The sequence below is a fragment of the Palaemon carinicauda genome, chromosome 1, assembly GCF_036898095.1.
Source record: "Palaemon carinicauda isolate YSFRI2023 chromosome 1, ASM3689809v2, whole genome shotgun sequence".
NCBI classification, from domain to species: domain Eukaryota; kingdom Metazoa; phylum Arthropoda; class Malacostraca; order Decapoda; family Palaemonidae; genus Palaemon; species Palaemon carinicauda.
Window position 1 is genome coordinate 241756601 of NC_090725.1, and position 7951 is coordinate 241764551.

Here is a 7951-nt window from a genome sequence, read left to right on the forward strand (position 1 = left end):
CGAAAATTTGAGGTTAAACCTCGTCAATCTGTCCCATAACAAGAATTCCATTGGCCTTGCACGGCATGGTTTGCCCTCCAGTGCAAGTTTTTCTTGAGATCATAACTTGGTCGCCAGTCGTCTCGTAGGAGAGCACGTCTGCCATTCAGACTACATCATTCACTTAGTTAAAAATAGAGGCAATTTTATTGCGATTGGACTATCTTATTTTATTATCTTTTGAGGACGATGGATAAGTATTATGACGGACAGTGGCGTCGGCTGCTTCGTTGTGGTCTGCTATTTGGCATTTATTGGATTATTCTATGAATAAAAATGTTTGTTTTGTCCTCAGTCTTATTTTATTCTTCGTGTTCTATTTTTAGAGAACTGGGATGGGCTACATAATCTGTTGTTGATCTCCGCGGAGGTAAAAAAAAAAAAAAAAAAAAAGCAAATACTGTATTAGTGTGGACATTGGCTTTCTGAAATGGGGTCTTATACCCATGAGTTTGTATTTATACAGATCTTATCACGTGTGTCCTTTAAATAAATATTTTATGTTGTTGCTTCTAAAATATGTTTCAGCTTTCATTTTAGAATATTTTGATGGACGTCTCTTGAAGAGGCAAACTTGGCCTCACTAATGCTCAAAATATTTTATGTTTCCAGATTTGTTCCCGAGACCGAACTTGAGTTTTTTAATCTTTCGTCATATGCGTTTTCCGTAGCAAATATTATGATGCACTTTCTTCTCTGTAACCGGAAGAGATTGTATGATTCAGAAGAAATCAGAGGTTTCATATATTAGTGTTTATATAGATAACAAGATGGTAAAATCCGCCAACTCACGAATTCACTCAATCCCCTTGTTGGTATGCGGGTGAGCATTGAATTTCATTCGTCATTTCGTTCTTTTAACTATTTAATGTTTTTTGGACTCCATTTTATAATGACCTAGTTTACCGTTAAGTGAATTATGTTTTTTAAGCAGATAGACGAGAAGTAAATTTAATTATATATATATATATATATATATATATATATATATATATATATAATATGTATATATATCTATATATAGATATATATATATAATATGTATATATATCTATATATATAGATATATATATATATAATATGTATATATATCTATATATAGATATATATATATATATATAATATGAATATATCTATCTATCTATATATATATATATATATATATATATATATATATATATATATATACTGTATATATATTGTATCTGTAAGTATATATGTTGTATTTTCGGTTTCTAAGAGAAGGGAAACTGTTCAGGTACATTCTGCTATAACCGGCCTGTTTGTGTACGGTGGGCATAAATTATAGCAATGAATATGCATTTGACTGTTCTTCCTAGTTTAATTCATTGGAAAATAGGGCATCTGCCATGTAGGACTCAAAAAAAAAAAAGTTTAGAACTGTGATGTTAACAATTGCTGAAGTCATTAGAACAATCTCTATCGTATTGGCGGAGGACAACTAGTTTATTAGGATTTTATACTCATGTTTGACCTTATATTAGGAAAACTGGATTACCAAACAAGCAATTAGGGATTACAATTTTATTTAAAGGAGTATTATCTTCAATATATTCGAGGTCTTGTCACTTAATGTATACTTGTATTTACGTTTTATTCACAATTGAGGGAAAAATATTTTTGTACGTTTATTATCAGTGTTACATATAATGTAATTGCTAACGCGTCTCTGCTTGCGACGCAGTCGCTAAATCAACGGTCAATATACAAAAAAAGCAATAGTTAGTTGGGTCAGTCCTTGGACAACCGCCATGATTGGCTGATAACCTTGGTACACACGGCCACAACAAACTTTTGGTAGGATTAGATGCTTGCAATCTACCTCGAATTATGCACAGCTAAGAGGAAAAACTCCAAATAATGTAATCAGTTCATTATTGCAGTATGATGAGTGGACATCCATATATATATATATATATATATATATATATATATATATATATATATATACACATATATATATTACACACACACGCACACATACTGTATATAATCATTTTTAAATCCTAACTTGTCCCTTTCATGAGCATATCAAGCCTTATACTAACCTCTTCTATCATTCAGTTTTGAAAAATATTCAAAACACTCGCTCCTTGATTTCCAGGACTGCGTTCGCGTGTCAGTATCTATCCACTAGTCTTTTATACCGAGATCCGTTTTGTTAATTAAACTTGGATGTTTTTCCCCAGTTGTACCTTAATGCTAAATAACCTCCCTGAATAACAAATCCAAATAAATCCATTGGTTCATTCACATTTCTCACTACATTAAATTAGTCTCCTGTTAAACCATTTATGCTCTCTCCAGTTTCTATTCACCATCGCTCTGGTTTTTTGCAGGGTGGTTGCTATCTTTTTCTCTTATCTCTATATTCTTAGGTACCCGCTATCTTATCCATCATCTTGAATTCTTGCATCTCTTCTTCTCTTCTGTTATGCAGCTGCTCTTCAGATAATCAAATTATTTCCTTCCCTTTAATTTTTATTCCCGCATTCGACCAGTCCACATCTCAATATTACTTATATCAAACTGCTTTTCTATCTACATAGTACTAACATAAAATTCAGCAAAACATTTCTCCACATTTCCTTTCTCTTAGTATATATATACGAGAGTTAAACTTCTTTCCAAACACTTTCAGAAGACTGACCCCATTTTTATATGATTCAGAAACAATATAGACTTCAACAAATCCATATCTTTCTTTGTTACCTACATATGAAATTAAAAACTTCATCCACAACTATCTTTTCTTGTTTCCCGAAACCGGTTCAAGGCTAAATTCAAACTTTTTACAAAATTATTCTCTTTCATTCTTTTTCTTTTTCATTCATTTACTATTCACAGTCAGTCTTGCCCATACAATCCTCGAACTAACAGATACTCTTTTCCCACATGCAGAGTATCTCGAACCCTTAAGTAGGTGCTCCTCTGCAATGAAATACATCTGCATCCCAAACCATTGGTACTCCCTATGGCAGCAGTCTCCAGGTTTATCACAATAAGAGACCTATGGTATGTGATTACCATTGGCCTCAAGGTGAAAGGACGTATCTGTTATTTATTGGGATTGTATTTTCAAAGGGACTCGCAAATCATTGAGTTTCTCTACATAAGGACGTGGTATATGGGAAGCTTAAGCCACTGACACTTTCTATTGCAGCAATGAACTAGTCAACCTTATGCAAGGAACCAATTGGGTGATAACTGAGAGGCGAGGTGAATGCAACTAAACTTTGTTAAACAGACATCGAGTTTAAATACTAAGACTTACGAGCAAGAACATCACAAAAATTCAAATAAAATTAAACATGAGCTATCAGGTTATACAGGTTGGTTTCTCATCAGTGCAGGGAAGATAAAAAGCAAAAACCATTACAGTGTACGAGCGTGTATGAAACACTTGTGGTACACTTAGATTCGAAAGTCCGCCGACACTCAGGGAGAATCGCTCGTCAGAGGTCTCTAGTGTTACCACGACAAAACAAATAAAAAGAGTTGGTCTTACTACTTCTTAGGAAATGGGTGGAGCCTTGTTCAACCTCAGCGAACGTTGGGATATATTACTAATCGAGTTGCCATATTGCATACTGTGGTTTCATTTGTCTCTCGACTATTCACTACAAATACACAAAACACACACATTTTATATATATATATATATATATATATATATATATATATATAAACAGTATATATATATATATATATATATATATATATATATATATATATATATTATATATATATATATATATATATATATAATTTTTACTATTCTTTTGAGGAGCCCAGTAGACACTTTAATGAAAGGGTCGGTGGCGGGGTTGGATGGGGGTGGGGATTACTCCTCCCCCGGGCAGTCCGACACTGAAGAATTTGAGGAAATTAGGAAGTCATTTGTATTTTAGCGGTTGTGGAGAGAAGTAAACGAAAATTCTTGATACATCTTCTAAAATATCGTAACACTGCCTCAATCTAATTTGATAACCGTTAATGTTCTAGGAAATACTGCTAACCTAATTCATTATAAGTTCATTTGTAGTAGCTAGTAGCAGCAGTATAAAGTAGTTGTTGTTGTTGGAAGGTGGATTAGTAACGAAAGTTAAGTATTAACTTTGCGTTATAAATAATCATTAATGGATACAGTAAATACTGATGACAGCAAAGCACTTTGAATACAATCAAAGTTTAGTTAATTGATTCGAAAATGAGTTGTATTGCAGTAAATGAGACCACTATTTCATTCTAGCAAAACCTTCGAGAAATTTGCGTTATTGATAAATCATATAAAAAAGTTTCTTGTTCTCAGAACATAATTTTCCGAGATTGTGTAATGAAAGTACGAAATACTCATTTTCCCATGATGCATTCTCCTCTAATTTGCCGAAAAAAAATATAAGCTCAGGTGGCATGAGCACAAAATGATTTCCTACTCTAATAACCTGCTTGTAAGTTATTATTGATTATATAATTATCAGTAGCTTTATCTTAAGAAAATTACGTAGCTTGGAGATCAAGCTGACTTCTTATAATCTTGATTCAAATAGCTCAAGTCCCCATGATAAAGTTCCTATTTGTGTTCCTTTCATTCATTCTTTATTCCTGTATTTGTTAAACATCTTAGGTATTTTAAGATAAATGGCTTAGGCCGTCAACTTTTGTTCTTAGTTCCTAACTATTCCTCCCGAAAAAAAAAAAAAATAAATAAAATCTTTCCCGGCGGCAGCATGAAACACCTTCACTTGACCATTCCAACTTGGAACCTTTCGAAATTTGTGTGAAGCCAAGACGAGATATTCCTTAGCTGGATTTAGAAATAAGGCATTTTAAGCACTATTTCATTCAGATTTTTTATACAATTTCTATCACATTCCTTTATAATTATTCTAGCTAACGAAAATGTCTTGGTTGATTTTAATCCTTTATAATTATTCTAGCTAACGAAAATGTCTTGGTTGATTTTAAAGCTAACGGGCAAATTATCCTATAGAGTCACTTTCGTAATGAGCATATTAACTGGAAAACTTGTGGGTATGTGGAGGACTACAGAATGATCTATGGTAACTAAATAATATAGCTTCCAGCCGGACAAATGTTGGTATCAGGATTCTTACTAACGAATCCATTCAAACACTCAAAAGACAACGACTCTCTAATCATAGCTATTTTTGTTCCAAAATCTACTATTATTTAGAGCAGCATTTAAATCCAACAAAATAATTCCGTTATCTCTACTCGGTGAAAACTATCTCCAATTTTGCCATAGGACCTCGGTAATTATCAAGTGAATTAAAGCTCTTGTAATAAATATTACATTAGCAACATAGGAAAGAATTCACTGTATATATTTAAAATTTCAGTTTAAATGCCAATGCTAACCGTTCTCGGCCACGATTACTGGCCGAAAAGGGAAGGTAAAAAAATTTATAAATAAAGGGCAAGTGGCTTGCGAACTAAAGACTGAGATGGCACATCCCCTTGAATCTGAATGACTTGGGAAATAATTCTCAGTAAAATATCCTTATGTATTACAAAATGTTCCTATCTATGAATATCTAAAGGCCGATGAAAGTCTCTAGAAATCAATCTAGCATTTAAAAATACCGATGAGTTTTTTGGAAGCATAATACAATCATTTTTATTGGAACCATTGCAGTATCAAGCGAAAATTTCTTTTGATGTGCATGAATGTCTAGGAATAAATTTATATGGTGACCAATTACTTAACTACTGTAATCTTTCTCTCTCTCTCTCTTTCTGTCTCTCCCTCTCTCTCTCTCTCTCTCTCTCTCTCTCTCTCTCTCTCTCTCTCTCTCTCTCTCTCTCTCCTCTCAAGGCGTGAGTAACTTATTCATGGTGTTTTTATGAACATTCTTCATCATTGATCCATAAATGAAACTTGAACAAGACTAATGTCAGATCTCCGAACAATCTGATATAGCTGGTAACGGAAGGAATTGTTAAGCTATGCCATGGCTCCCCCCTTAGAAATGATATACATGTGAAATAGGGCTCCCTGCTCTTGAGAGGCGTACTGTAGGTGGGTCATCTAGCAGGAGATATGCAGGTTTTAGGCAATCAATGGATGCCTAGTCGTCTTTGCCATGATTGTTTATGAAGAAAATCTTCGGCGTACAACGGATCACAATGAAAGGTCCCGTGCAAGGGGGCGTTAGTAGTGGCTTGCTAGTGTCGTTGCACAGAAAAATGTGCGTCGCCAAGTGCAGATCTGTCTGTGTGTGTTGCTTAGCTGGGGGCTTAAAAGTCTGAGGGCATGGAGTAAATTTCCCCACAACGTGAAGTAGGCGCAAGATATTGTCGAAGGAGGTTGCAGAGGGAAAAAATTTGGTAGGGAGTGGTCTTTATTCCCAGGAGGACCCAGGGAAGCTGGGTAAACCAGTTGGAGTCCTTGCAGATGGACATCAAAGCTGCTTTGAGGATGCAATGAATAAACGTTCAACCATTACGTTGGCAGCAGGGTTGTAGGCGGTTGTCTGAGGGAGGGTGATTTCCGGGAGATTCGCAAATGATTTCCACAATTGAGAGGTGAATGGTACCCCTATCAGAAGTAATAGGTTCTTGCTATCCATCCTGAGAGTAAAGCAGATGCACATCATGGGGACATTGCAGTTTCCATGGGAATGGCTTCAGGCTAACAAGTGGAGTGGTCAGTGACAGTAAACAGGTAACGATGTCCTTGAGATGTGGGTAGGGGACCTACTACGTCGACGTGAATGTGGGGAAAACAACGGTGAGGTTGAGAAAAGGTGCCCACTCCTGAATTTGTGTATCAATGTACGTTTGAAGTTTGGTATGAAGTACAGGAGCAGACCTAATCCTTAGCATCCTTAGTAATGCTGTGCTAAATGAACTTCATCTTGAACTTCATCTTCAGTAGCTGTGCAGTAGATCGTTGCGAGGGATGTGAAAGGCCATGAATGAAATCAGACACCTGTTGGCGCATGGGAGCAGGTATGCACGATCTAGGTCAACCAGTACTGGCGTCACAGGGGAGGGTGGCGTTGGAGTCGTCAAAGGGGACATCTTCTCAATGGAGGGAAGTGCAGGATGTCCTACACGCTTGGCACTCTGGATCTTTTTTTTGGGGGGCTTCTGCCAAGGCATTTTAATCCAATCCCAGGCAGCCAATGTGTTTCTTGACAGGGCATCAGCAATGCGATTCATTTTCCCAGGGACATGATGAAGGGTGCTATTGTTTAATGCCACAGCACAGAGATGTCGGCATTGATGGGTGGACCAGGTGTCAAACTGTTGAGTGAAGGCATGCGCCAGAGGTATGTAGTCCGTACAAATGACAAAGTGCTTACCCTCCAATAAGTAGCAAAAATGATGGACAGCCAGGTGCACTGCCAGCAATTCGCGGTCAAAGGTAGAGTATCTGGATTCCGCCTTGGACAGTTTTCTACTGAAAAAGGCCAATGGGCGGGAAAAGCTGTTGACCACCTGTTCGAGTACTGCACCAATAGCAACATCACTGGCATCGGTGGAAAGAAGGAATAATAAGAACAGCAGCAGTTGAAAGGGCATTCTTTGCATTGCAGAAGGCCACTTTTTGAAGGGGACCCCACTTCAGGTCTTTTGGCTTGCCCTTAAGGGGAGCAAGAGTGGTGGCGATGGCTGGCATGAAACAGTGGTAATAGTTGGTCATGGCCAAGAATTCTTGCAGTGCTTTGACGGTCAAGGACACTGGAAATTTCTGAACGGCTGCTACCTTCTCAGGGAAGGGGTGGACTCGATACTTTGTTGGCAACAAAGGTACACTTATCGTATTGGACTACAAGGGTGTTCTATTGTAAGCAGTTGATCACAATACCTAGGTGACGGAGGTGTTCCTTTTTGGAGGAAGAGAACACAAGTATGTCAGCCA